The sequence below is a fragment of the Camelus bactrianus genome, chromosome 1 (genome assembly GCF_048773025.1).
Source record: "Camelus bactrianus isolate YW-2024 breed Bactrian camel chromosome 1, ASM4877302v1, whole genome shotgun sequence".
NCBI lineage: Eukaryota > Metazoa > Chordata > Mammalia > Artiodactyla > Camelidae > Camelus > Camelus bactrianus.
This window is the reverse complement of record NC_133539.1, coordinates 96,615,642-96,642,004: the sequence shown is the minus strand read 5'-3', so window position 1 is coordinate 96,642,004 and position 26,363 is coordinate 96,615,642. Positions and strand designations below refer to the sequence as shown.

General features: G+C 39.0%; 1 protein-coding gene across 2 annotated transcripts in view; it reads left to right on the top strand.

The window, feature by feature from the left end:
* Positions 1–26,363, top strand: part of MED12L (mediator complex subunit 12L) — a 625,134-nt gene that overhangs the window by 289,794 nt on the left and 308,977 nt on the right. For both annotated transcript variants that reach the window (XM_074369503.1, XM_074369491.1), the window contains one exon: positions 25,206–25,344. The gene's annotated coding sequence lies outside the window, so the exon portion shown is untranslated. The remainder of the gene's footprint in view (positions 1–25,205; positions 25,345–26,363) is intronic.

The following is a 26,363-nucleotide window of genomic DNA, read 5'->3' as shown; positions in this document are numbered from 1 at the left end:
TTTTTTTTTCAAAAATAGTTGATGTCTTCCTACACACTGTAACCGCTTTATAAGATCCCCCCTACTAGCTGTTTTCTACACAGTCAAATCTGTTGGAAAATTTCTCGTTCCTCTTCCCCTACTTTGTTTTGGTTTTGTTTTTTATTGGAGAAATTCTTCCAGAAACCCTCTGTTCCGCTCTAGGTTGGACCGATAGCTCTCTGAGTCTGTTGCCTGGCTGTAGTCCAGGGGCCTCCCCTGCCAGTATCTTGGGAATTTTCTTTGCTTCTTTGTTGCATTTTCTGTTTCCTCCATCCCTCCTTCTAGTTTATTTCCTCACTAAAAAGGGGTGTGTGTGGGGAGGAGGGGTGGTGGTGATCGTGATGGACTCTAATAACACTCTGGGAAAGGGTGAAAAGAGTTTTTCGGTTTTAAAACGCTGTAAATCCCAAAATGTCTTATTCCATCTTGTATTTGATTGATAGTCTGGGTGCAGAGTTCTAGGTTGGAAACTGCTTTCACCTCAGTAATTTAAAGCCCCTGTGCTCCTCTGTCAGTTTCTCCTCCTGCACTTGAGAGGAACAATAATTCCCTGATTCCTGACCTTTTGAATGTGGCTGAATTTTTTAAAAAATTCTGGTTTTCTGAAATTTCCCAATAATGTGCGTCAGTATAGGTCTTTGTTCGTTTGTTGTGCTGGGTACGTGGGTGGAGTTCTTGCCCTCAAGTCTAGAAAACTTGTACTCTTCTTGTGATAATATCCCCACCTTCCTTTTTTCTTTTTCTGGAACTCCTATTATTCATCTTTGGTGTTTTATAGTGATCTTTGAACATTCCTATCTTCTCTTTCATTTTGCACCATTCTTTTTAACTATTTTCTGAGAGGTTTCCTAGACTTCATCTTTCAAACCATATGGTAATTTTTTCATTTCTATTAATATGTCTAATTTTAAAAGGTTCTTATTTTCTGATAACTCCTTTTTATGGCATGCCGTCCTTATTTTACGGAAGTAAGGGTTTCTTGTATCTCTCTGAGAATATTAATTATATTTGCTTTTGAGTTTTCTTCTGCTCCTTGAGTTTCCTCTCGGTTCCTTTTTTTTTTTTTTTTTTTTTTTGCTTGGTTTGTTTTGGTCTTTGTACAAATGTCTGATGATCCTTAGCTCTCTGTTTTATATTAAAGAGTCAAACAGGATAAAGCTGACTGGAACCTCTTGTACATGAGAAGGGCATGACCACTGGCCAGCTTTCTATAGAGATGAGCTGGAATTTTCATTGGGGAATCCTAAATATCAGTAACTATAGTGTTTTTCACCCTCAGGTATGTTGAATTCCTGAGATTTTCTGAGATTTCATGAGACAAATTGGCTTGTTTCTCACCAGCACTCAGTTTGAATTTCCTCCTGTTTGTTAAGTGATTTACAATTCTTCCATCTACTTTCTCTACCTGTATATTGTGGTAGGAAAGATGTTTTCTAGTTTAGTTTAAAAAAATAGAGTCTGTGTTTCAGTTTATTATTCCTTTTATAGTTTGGGAGTGATTTTAAAGAGGAAGGAGGGGAGAAACATCTCTACTCTGCCACTCAGAACTGCAATTTAGAGAAATGTTTGTGAATAGTATAAGATAGGAAAGAGACTTTGGGGTATGGTAGGCAGAATTCTAAAGATGTCCTCCTAAGATTCTTGTTCTCTGTACATTCAGTCAAACATTAATCTAAAGATTGCTGTGAAGTAATTTTGCAAATGGAATTAAAGCTACTAATTAGGGAGATTATCTTAGATTTTCTGGATGGACCCATTGTAATCACCTGAGCCCTTAAAGTCGAGTCAGAGGGATGCAGCAGAAGAGAAAGAGAAATGAAGCAGAAGGAGAGATCAGAGAGATAGGGAAGCTTGAGAAGAACTTGATGATCAACTGTTGGCTTTGAAGACATAGGGACCCTGAGTCAAGGAATGCAGTCCACCTGGAGAAGCTGAGAACAACCCCATGTCAATAGCCAGCAGGGAAACAGGGCCCTCCGTCTGACAGCTCTGGAACTGAATGCTGCCAACTGGCTGAATGGGCCTGGAAGCTGATTGGCTCAGAGCTTCCTGATAGGATCCCAGGCCGGCTGACACCTTGATTTCAGCCTGGCTCCCAACAGAGTACTGCAGCCAAGCCTGCAGGGCTTTGGACTTTCAGATAATACATAGTGGCTTTAAAAAGTCACTAGATTTGCGGTAATTTGTTTTGGCAACAATAGACAGATGCAGGGAGATTGCTGCAGTGCGTGCAAAAGAGGCAGAAGGAGAGATGGGAAAAGTAGACACTAGGAATGTCTGTTGTGCATTGTGAGTGGAGAACCACTTGGGTATTCCTGGGAAGACTTCACTTAACATGAAATAAGCCATAAAAACACTCGGCTCTGTGAATTTATCTTTGAGATGGGAAGATGGACATTATTACCAAAAAGACATAGTTACATTGTTGCAATGTGTGTTGGAGATTATTATGCTAACTGAATAGCCCTTCTCCCTGTTCCTGCCCTGTGTAGTCCCCTCCCACAGTGGCTGTGGGCCTGGCTATGTGACTTGATTTGGCCGGTGATAAACCAGTAGATGTGATACATGCACAGACTGGAGGAGCACTTGTGCTTTGGGGTTTGCCTTGTTGAAATGCTGCTGACGCCCTGCGAGGAAGTCAGCTGCTGGATAGATCGGGGGAAGGGGAGGCCTGAGGGGCTGCAGGTTGATTACAAACTCTTTAGAAATAACTGTCCTTTCATTCTATTTGCATGGAAACATTGATAAATTTAAAAGTTGATATTTTAAAAAGCATGAAACCCAGTGCATGGGACCACTCCTCTCATTTGCCTCCCAACTCCCTGAGATTTTCAGCTCTGCCCCTTGTCACCATTATCATCACAAAAGACCCAGACTCCTCCTTCATAGACACAGCAGGGTGAGAAGGAAGATGGAGGACTTATCACACACATATTAATTTCTCTTCTTTTATTCTGTCTCATAAGTAAAAAAATGATTCTCATTGTGGTTGAGTGAGTGGTTGTGGTTCACTTCTCCATGTCTAATTTCACAAATATGTGCTTCAATTAGCTTCTGCAAATGGAATCACCAAGTCCTCATTCAATTTTCTATTTTAGACGAACCATTAATCTGGAAAACAAATAAAAATTAATTAATTTTTAATGGCTAATGTATATTTTCTCAAAATGAGACTTATAACATTAATATAGCTTTAAATAGAAACTATAAGACCTCAAACTCTTGTTTTCTAACTGGGCCAGTTCTTTCATGCAGCACATCTAAGCATCAAAGTCAAACCTAGGGAGAAGCATTCAAGGAGAGGATTTGTTTTTTGCACTTGTTGTCTTTTTGTTTTCATGGCTGAGAACAATCTAATCTTCCCCAAGTAGTTTGACTCTAGGACTACATCTTTTCCACCAGGCACTATTAATAGGAAGGAGCTGGACCAGGATTTCAGAAATCAAAGTACAATCAAACCTCATTTAATGGGGATGTTCAGGGGATGAGCCATTCTGGTTAATTAAATTTTCTGGTTAACTAAAAATTAACCTGACACCCTTTGTTCAAATCTTTTCATAGAAAAATCTTTCTAAAATGCATTATCCCCTTTAATGCCTTAGGAAGTGTAGGGTGGTAAATGTAATTGAATCTTTGTTTGATGATTGAAGTCCTTGCAGTGCCCCAGAAAGATCATTATGAACATAAATACTCATTGTACTCTATGGTGGATGTAGCCAGTCTGGGAGATAGTGTTGAATGGATAATCAGCTCACGATATGATATGAAAGGAAGTGTGTGTGTGTGTGTGTGTGTGTGTGTGTGTGTGTGTGTGTGATACATATCACTTGTATTCTATTTATATCTGTGGACCTTTGTATTTTTCTCCTGAAATCAGAAATAAAAATAATCCTATTAATCAAGGGTCCCAGTTACTCGGTTTTAGTCAGAATTTTTTCCTGTATGATCATAATTAGATTTTTCAGGACCAACTTTAAAAGGATATGGGTGGCAGTCCAGTCAAGATGGCAGAGTAGTAGGACCACGAGCTTGCTGTTGTGGGACACAATGCAGTGGCTGGTCAGTGAGCCAGTGACAACATGGGTTGGTAAAAGAATTTATCAGAGATAAAGTATGGGAATGGAAAGGAGTTTATTAGGGGTACGCTGCCATAGACAACAGCGGGCTGCACAGACGAGAGATGCCTGTGTGAACACCGAGGGCTGGTTGTTGGGGTCTTTTGTAAGGTCGAGTCACAAGGTGCCTGACCAGCTTGTGCACAACTGGTTGGTTGTCGGTGAGGTAAGAGGTGAAGGGACGGTGGGGTTTATTACTCTGAGAAGGTGGGCTGAAACAAGCCAGCCTGAGCTATTGTGAGATTAGGCGCTACCTAGGGCTATTAGTTTGTTAGAACAAACACGCTCAATAAAGAATATACTGTATCTGTTGAGGGATCACAGGCAGACATCTGAGAGGCCAGAAATGGGGGTTGTTCGACTTTGAAGGACATCAGTTGGCCTAACATTCGCCTCTCCTCACAACTACAACAAAACCACAACTGACTACTAAACAACCATGTAAAAAAAAAAAAAAAAGACTGGGACCTAGCAAAAAAGATCCTCTTCAACTGGAAACATAAAGAGGGAACCTCAGTGGGATGGTAGGAGGTGCTGTTACCGAAAAATCAACCTCTGCACCCCGAAAAGCCAATTCAAACTCAGAAGCAGAGTTTGGGGAGGATAGAAAAGAACAGCTTTATTGCTTTGCCCAGCAAAGGGAGTCACAGCAGGCTTGTGCCTTAGAGACTGTGAGTCCGTCTTGGAATTAGTGTCCTGAGGTTTCATAGAAAAACTGGATGGAACCGAAAAGGTGGTAACAATTAGGGCATTTTACAGGGTGTTACATTCTCCTCTTCTTGATAAGAGCTTGCTGTTGTTATGGAGGAACTTAGGAGGGTCTACCCATTTTCTTGAGGTCCAGTCCATGAACTTCTTTCAAGACCTCTAGGGTGAAAAATGATAAGTCCATTCTAAGAAAAGAATGTACAGGGAAGGGAGCCTATTAGTCATAAGATCAATTTAGCTAGAAATGCAGGCCCGAACAACTCAATAGTCATCTTGTTAGTTTTCTACTCTTTCAGGGTGTGCTTGCGATATAATTGGGCCCCGTGCCCTCTGGGTGGGTGACCCACAAGCTGAAGAATAATTAAGCCACAGAGCCCTTTCCACAAGAGTAAGAGTGCTGAGCCCCACGTCAGGCTCCCCAGTCCAGGGTTCTGGCATTGGGAGGAGGAAACTCCAGAACATCTGGTTTTGAAGCCCAGCGGGACTTAACACCAGGACCTCCAGGGGACTGGGGGAAACAGAGACCTCATTCTCTTGGAAAGTGCGCACAGAATTTTGCATGCACCAGGGCCAAAGGCAGAGGCAGTGATTTCATAGGAACCTGGGCCAGAACTGCCTGCTGGTTTTGGAAAGTCTCCTGGGGAGGTTGGGGGTAGCTATGGCTCACCCAGGGGACATAAAAGCTGGTGGCGGACATTCTGGGAGTGTTAATCTACATGAGCTTTCCTGGAGGCTGACATCTTGAGTGGATCATTAGCACCAAGACCTAGCCCCACCCAACAGCCTGTAGGGAAGCCTCAGGCCAAACAACATACTGGGTGGGAACAAAGTCCCACCCATCAGCAGTCCTCCTGAGCCCCAGCTGCCTCTAGGCATGCTTCTAGGCACAATCCTAGCCACCAGAGGACCAGCTACACCTGTGGGCAGGCGCCATCTCCTCCTACCAGGAAATCTGCCTAAGCCTCTAGTCCAGCCTTATCCACCAGGGGGCAGTTACCAGAAAAAAAAAAAAAAAAAATCCCAAAGCTTGTGGAAGGAGTCTACAAACACAGGCCAGACTCTACACTGGGACCAAATCGACTCTGGCCCTTGGGTGACAAGAGAGGACACATAGGATGTCTCCCACAGAGGGCCACCTCTCCAAGGTCAAGAAACATAACTAACCTACCTCAAAATACAGATGAAAATTTAGACAAAATGAGGCAGCAGAGGAATGTGTTCTAGGCAAAGGCACAAGATAAAATCCCAGAAGAACAAATAGTGATAAGGAGACAGGCAATCTATCCAAGAAAGAGTTTAGAGTAATGATGGCGAAGATGTTCAGAGAACTCAGGATGAGTATAGATGCACAGAGTGAAGTTTTTAGCAAAGAGTTAGAAAATACAAAGAATACCCAAACAGTGTTGAAGAATACAATAACTGAAGTAAAGAACAGACTGGAAGGAACCAAGAATAGACTAAATGAGGCAGAAGAACGGATCAATGAGCTGGAAGACAGATAAGTGAAAATCACTACCACAGAACAGAAAAAAAAAAGAATGAAAAGAAATGAGGATAGTTTAAGAGAACGCTAGGACAACGTGAAGTGCATTAATATTCACATTATAGGGGCCCCTGAAAGAAAAGAGAAAGAGAAAGGACCTGAGAAAACATTTGAAGAGATAATAGCTGAAAACTTCCCTAACTTGGGATAGGAAACAGTCACCCAAGTCCAGAAAATGCAGAGTCCCACACAGGATTAACCCAAAGAGGAACACACTGAGGCACACAATAAGCAAATTGACAAAAATTAAGGATAAGGAGAACTATTAAAATCAGCCAGAGAAAAGCAATAAATAACATACAAGGGAACTCCCATAAGGTTATCAGCTGATTTTTCATGAGAAACTCTACAGGCCAGAAGGGAGTGGCACGATATATTTAAAGTGATGAACGGGGAAAACTTACAACCAAGCATACTCTATCCGGCAAGGCTCTTGTTCAGACTTGATGGAGAAATCAAAAGCTTCATAGATAAACAAAAGCTAAAAGAATTCAGTACCACCAAACCAGCTTTACAACAAATGTTAAAGGAACTTCTCTAGTCATCAAACCATCAGAAAAGAGAATGAAAGAAGAAAGAGAAAAAGACATTATGAGTCTTTCCATTAAAAATTTTTGCACTTATCAATCCATTTATGTTTTTGGTGCAATTGGATATCCAGTTGTAAAGAAAAGTTAGATGTTAATCTCATGTACTCAAAAATAAATTTCAGATGGAAGAGAGAGGTAAATATAAAAGTAATGAAATACATCTTTATATTTCTTATTAGAATCTTTCTTAGGTAACTTATTTTTGTTCTTCTTGTATTGGCCCCCTACAGAATTCTTAGTGCTAGTTATTTCTCATTTGGTCTTCTGAGAATCAATGATTTCCTCCATAAATAATGATGTTTCTTTTATAGTTTATTCTATGATTATTGGCCTATTCAGAATTGCATTAGGTTGGAATAATTTTTGCCATTTGTATTCATCCAAAACATTATTCAAACATAGATGATCAAATTGATTGTGATAAAGTGATGGTACAAAGTTAAAAAAAAAGATATAGGTGAGGTGGCCCACATTATATAAAGTTATGATATAGCTGTAATTTTTCTCTAGGGAATTTTTACCTTCACCTTCTTTGTTTTACCTCATTAAAAAACAGTATAACAATATTACAGCCAGTTTAACAATACAATTATTTTCAGTTCTGCATGTTACTTTCTGGTCTTCACCATTTGCCTATGTATTTCCACAGAGTTGTGATCATAGGGTCATATAATTTTATATCTTATTTATTTACTTAATACCATATAAGAAACACTTTCAATATTGCCATATAATCTTCATACTCATTCATTCATTTATTCACTTATTCAACAAATATTTATTGACTGCCTAAGGTGTTCCAGGCACTGTTTGAGGTGCTGGGTACATAGCAGAGAACACAAAGGCCAAAAATCCCAGTCATGAAGCTTTCATTATTATTGTGGATTATCATTTAAAATGGCTACATAGATCACTTCTGCTTTCAATGTATCTTCATGCTCATTGGTGGTACCCTTTGGCCTCAGGATCCTAGGCTCCATGTATTGTCTCTGTAATATTCTGTATGGAAACTAGGTCTCAGGCTCTTAGGATGCAGTAAACTCACTCACTGGAAGGTAAAAAAATAACATCTCCTAGCAAAGCACTTAAACAGCACTCAACCCTGTGCCACGCTTCGCTCTAAGCACTGTTTTACACATTCAGGTTGCTCAGCTACCCTATGTGGTTGTTACTCTTAACAGCCCCATTTTTCAGAAGAGGAAATTGAGGCACAGTTGAACAAAGATATAAAACAATGTATCTGAAGAACATTGATGCAATTTCTTCTGACTAACGGTATTAATGGAACCTCAGTTTTATTGAGTGGTCATTATGTGCCAAGGACTGTTTTGAGCTTATTAACTCATGTAATCCTCACAACAGTCCTGTTTTAAAGTGAGGAAATGGAAGCACAGTTTAGTAAGGAACCTGTAAAAATCAGGCAGCTAGTAAATGGTAGAGATGGGATTTGAACCTGCGCAGCCTGCAGGGTGTATATTCTCGATTACTTGCCTCTCGCCAACTAATACTTTAAGGTCTTATTCTTCCAGAGGGTGTTTGTATTATAAGAAAGGGAAAACATTGCATCTCTAATGGGTAACTTCTGAAGCAGGAAATTATGATCCTTCTCCTTTGACAGTACCATTTGGACTCTGCTGTTTCCACCCCAGGGACAATTTGACCAGATCATGAGCAAACACTAGACTTATGAGAAATAATCAACTGACAGTGGCTAATGCTGTTCACAAATAACACTTAATAGAAAAAGCACAAACCTGACTGGGGAATGAGATCGTCTCTGTGATACTGAAAACGAAATTTTGATGTAAAAAATTAGACTCAGAGATTATCAACACAAAATTAAAATGCCAGGAATGAGACCTTCTTAATAACTTTTAGATCTGTCTAATTTGACCAAGATAACATTGGAATTAGTAAAACTGAGGGCCATACAAGAAAACACAATATGGCAAAAATATAATCAGTGAAGTCTGATATGGACAGGAGCTTGAATAGTGAATCTAACCTCTGTTGAAAATTTTACATAAAGGAGAACAGATCCCAAGGAGAATAATTTCAGTAAAATACAAATGGGAGTATAAAACAAAAATGGAAATGTTTTTACTGCAATGTATAGAAAATTGACCAAGGATTTAAATTAGCATAATGGCATTTGCCCTGGAAAATGTGTACCCACCCTTTCAAGATGAAAATTCATTCGTGTGAATGTCATTTTGATGACAATAACTTATTCAGATATTGAGACAAAACATTCTCAGTGTCAAATAGTGGAAGCCAATCATCCTATATTAAAAACATCATGGCATTTGCAGTAACATGGATGGAACTGGAGATCATCATTCTAAGTGAAGTAGGCCAGAAGGAGAAAGAAAAATATCATATGATATCACTCATATGTGGAATCTAAAAAAAAAAAGAAAGAAAGAAAGAAAAAGGAGGACACAAATGAACTCATCTACAAAAGGGACAGACTCACAGACATGGTAAACAATCTTATGGTTACTGGGAAAAGGGGATGGGAAGGAATAAATTTGGGAGTTTGAGATTTGCAAACGTTAACTGCTATATATAAAAATAGATTAAAAACAGGTTTCTTCTGTATAGCACAGGGAACTATATTCAGTATCTTGTAATTACCTTTAATGAAAAAGAATATGAAAACGAATACATGTAGATACATGCATGACTGGGACATTATGCTATACACCAGTAATTGACACATTGTCATTGACTGTACTTCAATTAAAAAAAAAAAGAAAAAAACCCCATCATGGCAGAGTTACAGCTGAGCTTGTGGGTTGTCTACTCAGAATGCATTCTGCTCGTTTTGTTCAGGTATCCACTGCCCGTAGCCTATGTACATCATTTTAAATCAATTTAGTTCTTATAAACATTCTGGCAAAATTAGTTTGAACCTCAAGCTCAATTTGGCATTTAGATTTGAAGCAATAAAGAAATACCTATTGATCATCTACTATCTGCTTCTGCTTTGTTAGCAGCTGTGGGCATCCATCCAAGAAGACCCAATCCTTGATTTCAAGGAACTCAAAAGAAAATTGGAGAATAGAGACACATGACAGCATAATTGAGAATACAAGAGAGTATGTGCAAGGTAATAAATTAGCAGTGATTCAGAGTTGTGAAAACACACTTTCTTTTTTTTTATTTTGTTTTTTATTGAAATGTATTTCATTTACAGTGTTAGTTTCAGGTGTACAGCAAACCAATTCAGTTATACATATACATACATATATATTTTTAGATTCTCTTCCATTATATGTTATTATAAGAAACTGAATATAGTTCCCTGTGCTTTACAGTAAGTGCTTGTTGTTTATCTATTTTATATATAATAGTGTGAATCTGTTAATCCCAAACTCCTAGTTTATTCCTCCTCCACCCTTTCCCCCTTGGTAACCATAGTTTGTTTTCTATGTCTATTTTGGTTTGTAAATAAGATTTGTATCATTTTTTTTAGATTCTGCATATAAGTGATATCATATATTTGTCTTTGTCTGGCTTAATTTGATAATCTCTAGGTCTGTCTATGTTGCTGCAAATGGCATTATTTCATTCTTTTTTATGAACAAGTAATATTCCATTGTATGTATATACCACATCTTCTTTACCTAGTCATCTGTTGATGGACATTTAGATTGGTGAAAACACACTTTCAGATGGCTGCCCAGCACTGAGCATGGGGCCAAGCATTCAGTAAGCACACAATAAGTGCCTGTTGAAGGGGGTTAATGCTTGGAATTGTTTGGTTTTGAAAGATGAATAGGACGGACACATAATAGAGATGGAGGAAGATATTGACATTAAGGAGAAAAACAAGGTCTGAACGTAACACTTTCTTTGTGCTCACAGAGCACTTGCTGTCTTTTACAGCAGGCTTCTCATTGCATTATAAATACTTACATAGATAACTGTCTCTTCTCATAGGCCCACTTTGAGGGGAGAGGCTGTGTCTTACTTTTCTTTGGAACCCTAGCACCCATCCCAATACCCTCATAATGGGTACTCAATATACATTTGATAAATTAATGAAAGATTGAATGAGTGAATAAACACATAAGCAAGCCCAAAGGGTAGTCAAGGGGTAGTGAACTAACTAATCTGGGGTGGAAGTGGAACTAATCTGGAGGTGGTGGTTTGTCAGTCCGCCCTGGACTTTCTTCAGAGTATAATGGAGAAACACGATAGATTTTCAGCATAGTAATTATGAAGTGTTGAAGTGACCCTGAGAACAATAGCAGCAGCCCTTTATTGACTGGACTAAGTGCTTTGTGTGTGTTCATGTGTTTAATTCTCATCATTCTAAGGATTAGGTAATATTAACTCCCATTTGTGTTAACTGACTCTCTACAAGGCTAAGGAAATTATTTAGAATCACCCAGTTAGTGAGCAGCCTAGGCAAGGCTTGAATCCTAGTGTGTTTTACTCCAGTTCCCAGGCCTCCTATTATGCCCCAGTGCCTCCTTTGGAGATTGACTGGTGGTGACAGGAAGTGGGGACAGGATAACATTGGACCATTTGCAGCTCACACACTTGGGTGTCTGAAAATTGAAAAAGCAGATTTGTCACGATGGGACTCCAGCAGAGATTTAGTGATGAAAAGAGAAACACCTCTTCTCATCGTGTACTTTAAACAATGCCTCTCCCAAGCCTGGAACCTCTCCTAGGATGAATCGCTCAGAATATGGGCACAGAAAGTGAAGTGTCTTGCCTATTACTGTAAAATCAAGTCTGACTTCATTTCTGTATTCAATTAATTATTCTCAGATAACTGTTAGGTTTTTCTCAGTGAACTCAAAAGGAAAATTTCTGCTCCCCATCCTCTTCTGACCTTATTTCATTATCTGAATATTTGCATTTAGTATTTGACAAACGCTAATATCTACTGTTGGCTGTTCATGATAGTAAACCCACAAATTCTTTCCATCTTTAGAAAAATGGTTCACTTGAATTAATTTTGACTCATTTCAGTAGCAATGATAATATAACATTCATTTGCTACTCCAGGAGTTATTATTTGCATCTCGACACAAATTGCTTTATAATTCAGTCTTTATTTTCTGGGTGCCTGAAATAATATCCTCAGTAAGTGAGGCCTTTCGTCAAGAAATTGCTCCCAAATATTCTGTGTTCTGATGCCACCTTATTTTCTTCGGTGCAGAATTTTAGTGGACTTGTGGGAGGCTGGAAATCCAATGTCTGCTGCTGAAGTATCAGAAACAATAAATGGCCCTTTTGGGGGGAGGCATCTTATAGTCAGCAGGCCCAAATCATGCTATTGAATGCATTCTCTGACTGTGGGAGAAATCTTTCTAATACCCAGGAGGAAAGGAGGTGAAAGAAACCAGCCTTTCAAAGCTTCATGCCACAGAAGGACTGGGAATGTTATCTTCCTGGGGGATCATTGACATCCCATCAAGGCTGAATTACTGGCTTAGCTGAGTGGGTCAGGGAGTCTGAACCTAAAATCAAATGCCAGTTGAAGAGCACAATCTATGAAGAAAGGCAGTGATGCAACTGGACAGTCGTATGTGAGGAGATGTAAGTTTGGTTTATTCAGAATTGACAATGCCTGAAGCTTCTTGTCACTTGTTGATCAATACATATTCTAGGAAAAACTACCTGCTTCAGATGCCTTCCAGCCTGTTTCTGATGGAAATCTGACTGTGTATCTGCAACATCAGAGGCTTGTACTTCCCATCAGTCTCTAATATATTAAATAATTAAATAATAAAGTTATGGGCCATTCTCATTGAATATTCATCTTTGTGGCCCTTAAATTATGACTCAGGAGCATTTCATGTCGGACTAGTCGCATTTCAAGTTCTTGGGTTTGAAAGTGTTGGAATGTGGACGGAGGCTCTGTTCTCTGAGATCTTGCTACTCAGCATGTCCCTGGGTCTGACCAGTAGCATCCACCTCTTAGGAGCTTGTTAGACATGCAGGATCTGAGGCCTGACTCCAGCTAGGTCAGAATCTGCCTTTTAACAGGGTTCCCAGGTGAGTCACTTGCACATTCAAGTTTGAGAAGTGTTGCACTGAGAGAGTGTTGGGGGGAATGCTGCTGAACATATGAGGGAACACTCCAACTCATTGGTAGGAAGACTGAGTGGGGGAAGGAAAGGAAGGGTGGGACACTAGCATGGAAACTGGGAGAAAACGTTTCTCAGAAGCCAGAAAGGGACCTTCAGTGAGAAAAGGGCTAGACCCTAAGGTCAAATATGATAGAAGGCTTAGGGAAGGTATGTCTGTAGAATCCTACTGGATTTGGCATGAAGGAGCTTTTTGGGCCAGAAGAGAGACCAGGTTGTGGGAAAGTACAGTGAGGAAATAGTGACTGAAGGGTTTGTCTTGCTTGAGAAGTTTGGCAGCTTTGAAAAGAGGTGAGAGATATGCTTTGGGGGTTAGGAGCACCTGATCAAGGCAAAAGGAAAGCGGTGGTAAAGGAATGCTTGAGGATGTGTACAGAAGAGGCGCCCTTTCAGTGTTGGGTGGTGAATTCACAGTCCAGGTAGGGGAGAGCCTTTAAGTGAAGAGGATACATCTTCTTGGCACAGAAGGGAGGGGCTGTGGACGGTGAGATATGTGTCTGATGGGGAGCCTTAAGCCAATGTAAGAGAAAGTCTTCTCAGTTCAGAAGGAGAGGAGCCTCCTGATGCGAAAGAATAGACGGATGCAGAGAAGGCTGGAAAGCTAAGGGATTCATGGTTTGCTCCTTAAAAAACGTATATAATGATGAAGGGGATCTTTACATTTCTCTACTTGAAGTTACAAAATATCTTTAATAAACAGTGTAATTGGGTACTTGATTAGATGTCTGAGTTTTGGATTTCAGCAGGAGCTGGAGCTATTGCTGTCTGGTTAGCACAGGCCACGTGTGAGCCAGCATCTGGTGCTCCGTGCAGGAGAAGCAGCCCAGTTTATCCTCCGTGTCAAGTGTTCCCTTCTCCATCCCAACAATAGAGTTTCTGACCCCCGAGTCTGTTGAACTTATAATAGTGAAACTCCTAGTCACCCACGGTTGGATGGATCCAATGGCTTTTTTCCAGTTAACTTCCTCCTGCCTTTCTGCAGCAGTTGAAAGAATTGACCATTCCTCTTTCATTACAAGTGCCTTATATATTTTCAAATCAACAATATTGAGGTATAACATATTCAATAAAATGCAACCATTTTTCATCGTTCCAAAAGATCCCAAGACAACCGCAGGCATTTCATAGAAATATAATCATATAATAAGCATTTTTTTAACCTTTTCTTTTTTATTTTTATTTTTTTTGAAGTGTAGTTGATTTACAATGTTAGTTTCAGGTGTACAGCAAAGCGCTTCAGTTATACATGTACATACTTTTTTTTTCAGATTCTTTTCCACTATATGTGATTACAAGAAATTGAATTTAGTTCCCTGTGCTATACAGTAGGTCCTTGTTGTTTATCTATTTTATGTACAGTAGTGTGCATCTGTTAATCCCAAACTCCTAATTTATCTCTGCCCACCCTTTCCTTTTTGGTAACCATAGTTTGTTTTCTATGTCTGTCAGCCTATTTTTGGCTTGTCAGTAAAAATTTGTATCCTTTTTTTAAATTCCACATATAATAGGCAGTCTTTTGTGTGGATTTTTTTCCTTCAACATGATGTTCTTGCGATTCATCCATGCTAGTGTCTGTGGTCAAGTGTGTTCTCTTTGATTGTTGACTAATTAGTATTCCATTGGATCGAGGATCCACAATTTCTTTATCCACTCACCTGCTGACAGACATTTGGGTTGTTTTCAGGTTTTAGCTATTATGAGTAAAGCTGCTATGAACATTAATATACAAATATTTGAGTGGACAAATATTATCATTTGGGGGAATAAATATTTAGAAATACTCTATTATATGGTAAGTACACATTTGAGGAACTGCCAAACTGTTTTTCCAAACTGGTTGCATTTCCAGGAGCCATGAAAAAGAATTCCTGTTGCTCTTCATTGTCAGTCTTTAATTTAGTCATTTTAGTGGGTTTGTAGTCACATCTCACTGTGATTTTAACTTGCATTTCTCTAATGGTTAATCATATAGGCAGTCTTTTTTTTGTATGCTTATTTTTCATTCTTACACCTTCTTTTGTGAAGTATCTATTCAAATATTTCACCCACTTCTAATATTTTCTTCTTATTAAGTTGTGAGAATTCTTTATGTATTCTGGATACCAATCCTTCGTCAGATATATTTACCACAAATATTTTCTTCCAGTGTATGCACTGCCTTTTCATCTGCTTAACAATATCTTAACACAGTGGAAAATTTTAATGTAGATGAGGCCCGGCTTATCCGTTTTTCTTATTATGATTTTTATTGTGTGTGTCCGATCTAATAAATCTTTGCTACGCCAAGAATGGGGAGATTTTCTCCTATAAAACTGCCTTGCATTTCACCTTCCTACTCCACTTGGTGGTCTGTGCCGTCCTGACTTACTTCCTTGTAGTCTATTTCCTTTCTGACTCCTCTTCTTCCGATCTCTCAGTCATGGACATTTCCAAGCTTTTTCTCCCTTTGATGATCAAATAATGCGTGTCCATCAAAGAAGATTTAGAAAACAAAGGAAGAGCAGTCATCACAAAAATAACAGCGCCAGTTTCGAGGGCAGTCCCTAACACATGACAGTTACAGGGTGGCAAGACGTGATGGTTAGAACAAGCCGGAAATCAGGCTGCCTAGGCTTGAGTGCTATTTCTACCACCTTCTGGTTGCATGATCTTGGGTAATGTTTACTCAGTGAAAACTTCCAAGAGCCAATAGCAGTTTGCAGTAGGACTTTCGGTAGCAAAGGATACAGAGAAAAGGCATCAGGGGAAAAATATGCATCTTCAAAGTCCAGAGAGATCAGGCAAAGACTTCCAAAGCTCTTCCTCATCTGAGGCCACACAGGATGTGCTGCCTCTCTAGCAGAGAAGCGTAGGGACACGTATGGAATGTCTGCCCAGGGAAGCCTCTTTGAGTCTCAGAGTCTGAGGCTTTTATGTGGGGGCTGAGCATAGGCACATTCTGCTACACAATCTGCCATAGCAGTCAAAACTCAGGACCCAACAATGAAACCAAGTGCATATTGTCAATCTGATGTTAGTGCAAAGCAACCCGACAAGCCAGTAAGGCATGGCCCTCTGTTCCAGGTGGATATAACAAAATCATTGCTAACACGAAGAACTCTCCGAGGGCCATATTCCCAGGGGTTGGCTAAGGGTCCATCATGGTAACCTTGGAGACAGCAAGGAGTAGGCAATCATACATGCTGTGTTCACTCTTTCCTCACAAGTAGCCTATCTAAAGCCTCACTTTCCCTCATCTGTAAAATGGGAAAATAAACCTATGGTTGTGAGAATTAAATGAGATTATACACGGAAAGTTTTCAGCATTGTTTTTGGCACGTAGTTATTTCTCAGTAACTATTAGTTATTATTTACACATTTTCCTTTTCTGTTGTATAAGGATCATAGTACCTGTTTCATTGGGTGGTTGCGAGAATTAAGTACAGGTCCGGTAGATAGTTTAGGACAGGGCTTGGCTCTTAGACCCCCACTGATCTTGGTGCCTCCTATAACCCCAGAAGAAACCGTGATTAACATTTTGTTGAATTTGCATTCCACTCAATTTATTAACGATTCATTTACACTGCTTTTTCAATAAAGCAGTGAAAAAATTAACACCTTTTGCAAAGCAGACATACAGAATGGTCTCCTAAATGGGTGATGACAGCAGGCTCTCTGGCAACCGCAGTGTCTGAAGAGCCTGGGAGGCGGCAGTCCATGCTGGAGGGTCTACAGCTGTTATGGCTGCAGGAAGCAGGGCCATCGCTCAGCCTCTCCCTCCCGCCTGGGGCCAGACATGGCCGTGTGCTTCTAAGGTTAGGCTCTGTGATCACCTGCCCCTTTAATTTTCACTCTTTCATCCAACAAGTCATTCTGACTTCTCTGGGTAGCAAACATGATTCTAGGCACCATGGAACAAGACCCACGGAGTCCCTGCCCTGTGTCTCCTGCTTTTCCCTATTTGATGTGAAAACACTTGTTTTAAATTAAGTCTTTTCATCACCAATAGTGTTTTAGGAATCTACCCCCACTGGCTAAAAGTAGAAATGAATAAATGATTCTTGTTTTTTACTTCAGAGTTTTTCTCTTACATAATTGAAGTTCTATGATGTCCAACATTTTGCAAGTCTCCTCCCCCCCCCGACTCCCAGTCCCAGTTATGAGTAGTTTTCCATGTCATTGAATTTTTTTTCATAAATGTTTAGATAATTTTGCTGCCACCAAGCAGGGATGGCTTGGATTCATGTGGTATCCTCTTGATCAATGGCTTCCAGCGTTTTGGACTGCAGTCCACAGAAGAAATACATTATACACTGAGACCCGGTACTCACACACACACCCCTGAAACAGAAGTTTCATGAAACAGTATTTACCCTTACTACATGCTGTGCAGTCTGATATAGTCTTTTCTATTCTATTGAATGGTTTTTCTTTTCTATCATAAAATGTTGGTCAAATATACCAGGGGAAATGGATTACTACTCTTAATGTTCTTGAGTTCCCAAAGCTGGATAAATGAGAGTTGGTACCTCCCTCTTTCTTATTTTCTCCCATACTCCATTGTCTTGATTGGTTCTTCCCTAGAAGTAGAGCAAGGTAGGGCTGGGATGGATGCAGGCTATTTACTGGGGAGGGGATATCAGGACACAGAAGTGAGGAGGAGAGGTTAAACTGAGGTGTGTTATGGAGCTAGTTGCTGCCATGGGCAACAGGGGCTCAATCCACTGGTGAGCTCCAGAGGGATGGAAAGAATGCCCTCAGAATGGTTCCTCCAAAGGATGGTAGGCTGGGACATGTATCCACTGACTTCCATCCTTTGTTGCTTGAGGGTGTCCAACCCACTTCTTCAGCTGCTACAGAAAAGTGGACAGATGAAAGGTGGGTGCCTGGGTGGGAGGCTCTCATCATGCATAGACACCTCCTCCCCACCTCCATGGAAACATGAGTGAACCACGAGCATGTGGTGCAGGGCACAAAAAAGCAGCTGCTTCTTCCTCTGCGTGGGAAGGGGTGAACTCTGGGCTTCTGCATCCAGTACATCATCCCTTCCTCCTACCTAGGCAGCCAATCTCAGGGGCTTGCTGCCATGGCAGACAGGCAGAGCCTCCAGGTGACAGGCAGAGCCTGAAGAACTGGCCCCTCCAGGCTTGGCTCTTGATGCATAAACATCATTGAGAAAAATCTTCAGTCTTTCTCAACAAAGCTAATTTCTTGATGTGGACTCAGATAAAAATCTAATTTCAATTAAGGCTAGAAATGTCTTCTAGACCAGGGGATATCCCCCCACGTCATTGATACCTATCATTGCTTCAGCAGGTGGAGGAGAGGGGCGGTCTACAGATATGGAAACAGCTCTAAAACAAGTTCCAAAATGTCCTTTCTCTTACTTTTAATCATGATTTGTAAGTATTCATAATATAGGATGGATACATCATTATTTAATGATAAACTTTTCTGATATTGGACATTTAGTTTGTTTCCATTCTTTCAGTATCAAAAATAATGTTGTAGCAAACATCCTTGTGTATAGTTCTTTGTCTGAGTCTCATGTTATTTTACCAAGATACAGAAGTCAAAGTGGAAGTAGAGAGTTAAAGAGTAGGAAAACTGTAAAAGCCTTTGACACATCCTGACTCACTTCTCTCCACAAAGTGGAGATGTAACCACGTACCTATTCACCAGTCATGTGTGTGTTAGACGATCTTAAAAACATTTTCAAAAAATTCTCAATGTTGAAAATTTAGAAAGGATAGGGAAGTAAATCATAACAATAATAGATAACCCACAATCCTGAGACAGCCACTATTAACATTTTAGTATATTTTATAGTCTTTTTTTACTCCTATAGAATGTATGTGTATAATTTAAGAATAAAATAGGGCACACCACGTGCAGAGCTTCGTATTCTGGCTTTCTTGTTTAATATTATATTACACTTTTCATAAAGATAATAATTTTAAGTGGTTGCACAATGTTTCATCTGTGTCAGTTAGGAATTGTGTTTGGCTGCCATGGACAGAGTTTGACGAGCATAAACGTAAAATGGTTTATTTTTTCTCATATAATGAGACATCTGGAAGGAGCCAATCGCTGGCTTTGTTACAGTGGTTCAAGGATATCAGAACTGCAGTCACTACATACAGTCAGTCCTCCTGGCTTTTCTCTTGTGGTCCCCAAATGGCTTGCGGGGCTTGAGCCATCATCTCAGTGATCGAGACAGCTGGGTCCAGGCAGCAATCCAGGCACTTGGAAGTCTCACCCAAGGACTTCTGCTTATATCTCATTGGCCCCCTTGTCTGCAAGGAAGGCTGTGAAATGTAGTATTTTTAGCTAAGCACATTGCTGGCCACAATATTATGGGGTCCTGTTAATGACAAAAGAGAAGAATGGAAATTGAGCAGCTAAGCCGTCTCTGCCATAGCATCCTATGATGTAATATTTTCTTTAACCAATTTCCTATGGAGGAGTATTTAGTTTTTTCTAATTTTCACCATTATACCAATTGCCATGGTAAGCATCTTTGTACAAACATCTTTATATCTCTTATTATTTCCTTCTGATAAATTCCCAGATGGGATTTATAAATGAAATCATGGAATGCCAAATTGCTTTCTACCGATTATACTCTCACCAGCAACATATAAAACTGTTGGGCAGTCTTTCTGAGAGTCATTCGTTGAATACTTGCTTTCTGTCCAACTCCAGATGGCCCCTTGTGATTCTTTTTTCAAATATTAATGTCATTCACAAATGTTAGAAAATGCAATCAGTCCTTAAGTAGAATATGTCAAAAGGGCAGTGGCTGAGCACTATGCCTTTTATTTAATTAAATATATACCCGACGAAAATGTCCTTGGAGGATGAGCCTGCAAGGTGACAGACACATTTTAGACCTGTATGTTCTTGTATTTTGATTTTTGAAGAATTCCCTGAGATGGTTTTGATACCAGTAATGACATGGGGCCACAGGAGAAAGGATGACAAGGAAAAGACCCATCTAAGAACCTACCAAGAAATTTAAATCAATTTAGGATGTTTAAAGTTTAATATTAGAAGCTATTATGGAAGCTATGAATCTTAACACAACTATAGCTATTCTGCAAACCAATGCAATTTTAGCAAAGTTTTGGAGCCCCGTCTATCAGGTTGCACTCTAATGGAACTAATGTTAGCAGAAACAGCGCTCAGCCAAGTCACAGAGGAGCTGGATTCTTCCCCAGTCCCAAGCAAGAGCCAAAATTTCACATATTTAGAGGTGTATGCAGTTAACCTGGTCTCAAAAATTCATGCTTCGAGCAAATTTCTGATAATTTATATGGAAATTTTAAATGCATCGTGGGACTCAAATGAAAAGAACTCATAGACACCTCTGTTCAGGTTAATGCAGTAAAACTCAACAGTGATCGCTTTTTAAACAAGAATAATCATTCAATAATTCATGTTTTGAGACTTTGGTTTTGTACTTCAGGTTCCTCTAAAGCAAGAATGGACTTTAAGTCCTGTCAAAATTTCCGTGGCCTTTAGCCTTCCTTGTTCAAGCAAAGATGAAAGCCATTGGAAAAAGTGATCTTTGCATGCGTGTTTTTTGAATTTTCTTGCAGTCTGTGTTCTAAATAGCACTGTGCACAGTCACCTAGGTCCCTGGAATGTCCCACACATGGCTAATTCATTGGCTAATTCATGTGTAATGCATGCTGGGGTAGACTTTCCAGGCTGTGTCTTGAACCCAGGGATCAGGAGACACCCATTCAGGAGGGCGGAGACTACACCACAAAGATGCTTCCCACCTCCCTGGGGGGACAAGCACTCCCAGTGCTTCAAACTAGAGCTGACAGAGTCAGAAGTCCATAAATATTTGCTGAATTTTTTTGAATATGATACAATCCAAACACACTTTATCTCTAAGTGATAGAATTATATGTGACTTTTCTCCTTTTTTTGCTTTTCTGTATTTTCTGAATTTCCCTCAAGTAATAGCTGGGATATTTGTAATCTGGTAAAATAAAACAAATGTGTTTTCTTGTACCCGTGTACAGAGCTGCATTACAGATCATGGTTCCTAGGACGTTTTTGCTAAATTTTTGAACTAGAGGAGGTAGATTATTTTGTATCATATTAAACTGAGCATTTTTATAAATATGTTTAAATATTTTATATTTTAAATTAGATGTGAGCTTTGAATTATTTTATTTAGCAGTATATATTAGGTGATAAACAGAGACGGAAAGAAAATTAGTAAGTGAATCAATCATTGAACTGTAATTCCCTGAATTAAGTCTTTAAAACCATCAATAGATGACAATACTGTGTGAATTATACCATTTTGCATTTTATACCAATACTTTATTTATATAACTAACAATCCAGAACACCAGAGTTGTTGTTTCTGTATCTGTGAGTTTACTATTTCTTAAGCATTTACTCTTATTTCATCAATATATTGCATATGGTTTAAACATTTTTGATAACTTAGTCATAATGCACTTTTAAATTCAACAAAAATTTAATGAGCATGCATATGATACCACAGCACTCTGTAAATTCCTGTCACTTTTGTTACTATTATTATAAACATTTTTATTTATTAGTGTTATTAGCTACTATTTATTCTATGTTCACTATTTACCAGGCAGTATGTTAGTGGCTTTCATGTAATAACTAATGTAGTTCTATGATAACTCTATGAGGTGCTTATTATTATTTCTATCTTAAGAAATTGAGGCAGAAAGACAGAGTGACCCACCCTATATTACACAGCAGCTTGTTGAAATGGCAATGTCAGAATTTGAACTCAAGCCCACGTATTTCCTAATCCATATTTTAATCACTATCTTCTACTTTCTCCAAATAATTGCACATGTCTGTTTTCCCTCTAAGGTTTAAGCAACTTAATAGCAAGGACTCTGTTTCTTACTCTGTCCCTGGGTGCCTGGTCCACAGGGAGGACTCAGTAAATACTGAAATAAACTAAACTTAGATTTGAACTTTGGTCTCTAACATAAGAGTAAACAACAACAACAGAAAGCCCTACAAAACGGTTTCTTCACAAGTAATTTGCATCTGTAGCTAACCTGATTTTTCTTCCTGCTCTGTTACTTAAGAATTTATTTTATAATCCTATAGAAAAATGGACAAGAGACATGAAAAATTTACAGAGAAAAAGATAAAAATGACTTAACATATAAAAAGATATTCAACTTTACTACTAATAAAATAAACGTAAATTAAAAAGGCAATGAGATAACATTTCACAATTATCATAACAAAAAGTGAAAACTTTGGCAGCACACTTTGCTGTTTAGCTTGTAAAATACCAACAGGGTAATCTCATATATTGGTGGTGGAAATGCAGAATGCTAAACCCCTATGGAAATAAATTTGTCAAAATCTAGCAAAATATGTATTTACCCTTTGACTCACAAATCTGACTTTTAAGAATCTGTCTTAGGAGCCTCTCACTTCAGTTTTACCCTTAAGTACCTGCCCTATGATAATGGGCGGGACTCCAAGCATTTCTCCTAACAGAGCACAGTGTTAAGCTTTGTCAGTAGAGGGCGCTGGAGGGACATTGCAGGAGGAACAGGGCTCTGGTCTGGGGTGCTGCCGTTGTGTTTTCACTTGCTCCCGCTGTACAGTCCCTCGGTGGTGTGCAGTGGAGATGGGGAGAAAGGGGAGAAGCTGATGGAATCAGGTCGTGCCCGAGTGCCCAGTCCCTCAGTTACCTTCCAGCCCAACCTGGGCCTCATGACCAGCTTGCTGTGGACCTTCTGGTAGGGACAGCCAGTGCTCCAGCTGGAGCCCTGACTACCCCTGTGTGCTTGTATGCCAGAGCCTTATTTTCTGCTGTGGAAAACTTTGGCCCAGGGTTCACTGCCATCCAGTAGACTGCAACCACATCTTCTCCAACTAGGTTTTAGTTGGAAAACTTTGGAAGGGTTTCCCTGCCAATTTTGTCCTTCCCCGGGTCCTCTCCCTCAGACCTAGAGCATTATTCTTTAGAGCAAGGGTTGGCAAACTATGGTCTGCTGGCCAACTCCAGCTCACCACCTGTTTTGTAAATAAAATTTTAATACACAGCCATGGACATGGTTTATGTATTGTCTACAGTGTTGAATGATTGTAACAGAGACAGTATGGTACACAAAGCCTAAAATATTTACTGTTTGTCCCTTGATAGAAAAAGCTTGCCAATCCTACTTTAAAGTTCTCTTTACATCTTGTGTTATTCTCTTATCATAGCTTAATAATTTTTAATATTAAATTTTCCCTATTTGAATTGCCATATGGTTTCCGTCTTCAGACTGATACTACCTCCAAGAATACAAAAATACCTATGCATAAGGTAATTTATTGCAGCCTGACTTGTAAAGGCACACACAAAAAAAAAACAATCTAAATGCCTTAACATTGACATTGGTTTAATAAACTATGATAGCCATACTAAAAGGGCTCTGTAACTATGAAAAGAATTAGGAGATTTCTATGAACTAGTATGGAGTAATTTTCAGGATATGGTATTAAGTGGGGAAAAAAGCACAAAAGAGTATATAAAGTATACTATATGAGTAAGAAAGCTTGTTTAAAAAAAAACATGGGAAAGATAAGAGAGAAATTAATAACATCGATTACCTACAGATGGTGTGTTAGAATGGAATGAAAAGAACAAAAGAGGAATCAACACTTCTCTGCATGTACCTTTTGGTATAGTTTAGATTTTAAAACACTATTAATGTTTTACACATTCAAAAATGAAATTAAATCAATAAGTATGAGAAGAAAAAGAAAACTGAATGCAAACAGAAACCAGTGAACCAATATTTCAAATTAATAGCAAGACCACATGGAAGAAAAAGAAAAGAATGAATTCAAGTCACATTTGAACCAATTCTTTGACTAAATACCCTCAGTCAAAAAATAGTAAAAAAAGAAATCTTGAACTCCACTTAATAGGGTTTTTTTTACAAAATATTATTTTTTTTACAAAAAATTGTTTACAAAAATTTTTACAAAAAAATTGTTTACAAAAAATTTTATTTTACAAAAATTATTTTTACAAAAAATTTTACAAAAGATTGTGGTTATAGCAATTCTGAAACTATTTTGGTATATTGTAGAATTAAGCAAATGAATAAAGGTATTTATATGTTAGGAGCCAGGGTTCTCACTGTGGGAGAGGATATGTATAAATGTGAACTGGGAGAAGACTAAGCAGAATACCAAGGTATTTGTTGCATTGGAATTTGAGTAATCTGGATAGGGAGACAGAAAGATAGGGAGACAGATAAAGAGAAGCAATAAAACTCCAACAGCAATGAGCAACCTATTGCCTAGCTGTTGGTTTTTAAATATCACTACACTAGAAGAAGTAAGGGATCCTTGAAAAGATGACTGATTCTAGGGCTGGAGCAGTTCAAGTACAAGATGAGCCAGGATCATCTTACTGCCCCAGAAGTTAAGAATGTGCTCAAAAAGTTATGGGAATCTGTCCAAAGGACATGAGAGCTGGTTTGGAGGGGCTTCTACTGGTCAAACTGGAACAATAGGAGCATCAAATAAACAATGATGTGACTAGATTATATTACCATTAAGTAAGCAAATAATTCATCTGTAGACTTAAAAATAAGAGCTAAAAGTATAAAACTTCCAAAGGAGGAATAAACAAAGATTTCTCATATAGGACAAAAAACACAAATGACAACTCTGTATGATCCTGGATTAGAAAAAAAAGTTCTCTAAAGGACATAATTGGGACAATTGACAGATTTGAATATAGATTGTCTATTAAGTAATGATATTGTATCACTGTTAAACTCCCTGAATCTGATCATTTTACTGTGGAAAAGAATGTCTTTGCTGTTAAAAGACACATACTAACAAATTTAAGGGTCGTGAAGTCTGAAATTTACACTCAAATATTTCTGTCAAAACTACTGCTGCTGCCACCACCACCACCAATTATTATTATTATTATTCACAACAAATGTGGCAAAATGTTCATTGGTCAGTCTAGGTGAAGAAGTGTCTGTGGTTCCTTTTCATCAGCCATTGACCACATTGTGTGGCTACTGAGTCACACAGATAGTCAAGGACTCTCGCATTAGCTATGAACTTATCCATTCCTTTATTTTCATCTTCTCAGGTGCTGGAGTTAAGGTCCCATCCACATGTTACCCTGTTTGATCTTCACAAAAATCCTGCGAAGTAGACATTATTTTCTCCATTTAAACAGATGAGAGAACTGAAGTTCAAAGAGGTCAAGTGACTTGCCCGAGGTCACGGTGAGTAAATTATAACGTAGTAATTCAGACAAGAACTCTAGGTCCCGTGCTCATTTCACCTCAGTGCGGGTCCCGGGGACCCAATGCTGTGACCATCGGCAGATGCTGCAGAATCAGGAAGCCAAACAGAGCATTAAAAGGGAGAGCCTTAGAACACAGACTCTGTGGGAATTCAGTAATTAGAAAGCATAACTTAATAACATAAGGACAAATGACTATCTAAAGATTTAATGTTCCTATTATTACTTCCTTAAATGACCTGCCATTTCATATTGTTTCTGTTCATCAGACTACAGGTTAGCCTCATACATGCACCATTATTACTATTATCTGAGATACATAAATATCCTTTTAAAAATATGAATATACATCAGGTTTTGTGTATTTATGTGTTTTTAAACTTCCTACTATATAGAAACATAAAGAAGGGAACAAGCAAAAACAATTTCATTGATATTAAAAAAGAAATGCATGTATATGGTTAAAATATTTAAAATGTTAAGTTTCTTTTACTTCTTTCATTTAAAATATGTCCTTAGGACATACAGTCTACTACATTCTTTTTTAGCAGCTGTAGGAGATTCCATCATAAGGGTGTGTTAGAGGTATGTGTGTAGATGTGTGTGGATTTGTGGGTATGGGTTTGTGTACGTAGGCTTATATGTGTGTATGTTTGTGTATGCACAGGGCTGTGTGTGTGTGTTTATGCCTAGAACCACTGCCTCCTACTGGTTACTGTCGCTTCCATGAGCTAATTTAAGCTCCTGGAAGTACAAGGATCACGTCTGATTGACTTTCATGTCTAGCATCTGAGCGGGGGGCTAGAACTAATGTTCACAGAGACATAGCTTTTATTGGCACGTAACAAGTTCTTTCCACACGAAGAGCAGTGGCAAAGAGAGCAAGCTCAGACTACTGGGTTCACATCCTGGTTGCACAGCTGACTGAGGTCTGGGATGGTTCCTGGGAAAGTTCCTTGGCCTCAGTGGCCTCTATTTCTTCATTGGAAGTGGATGTAC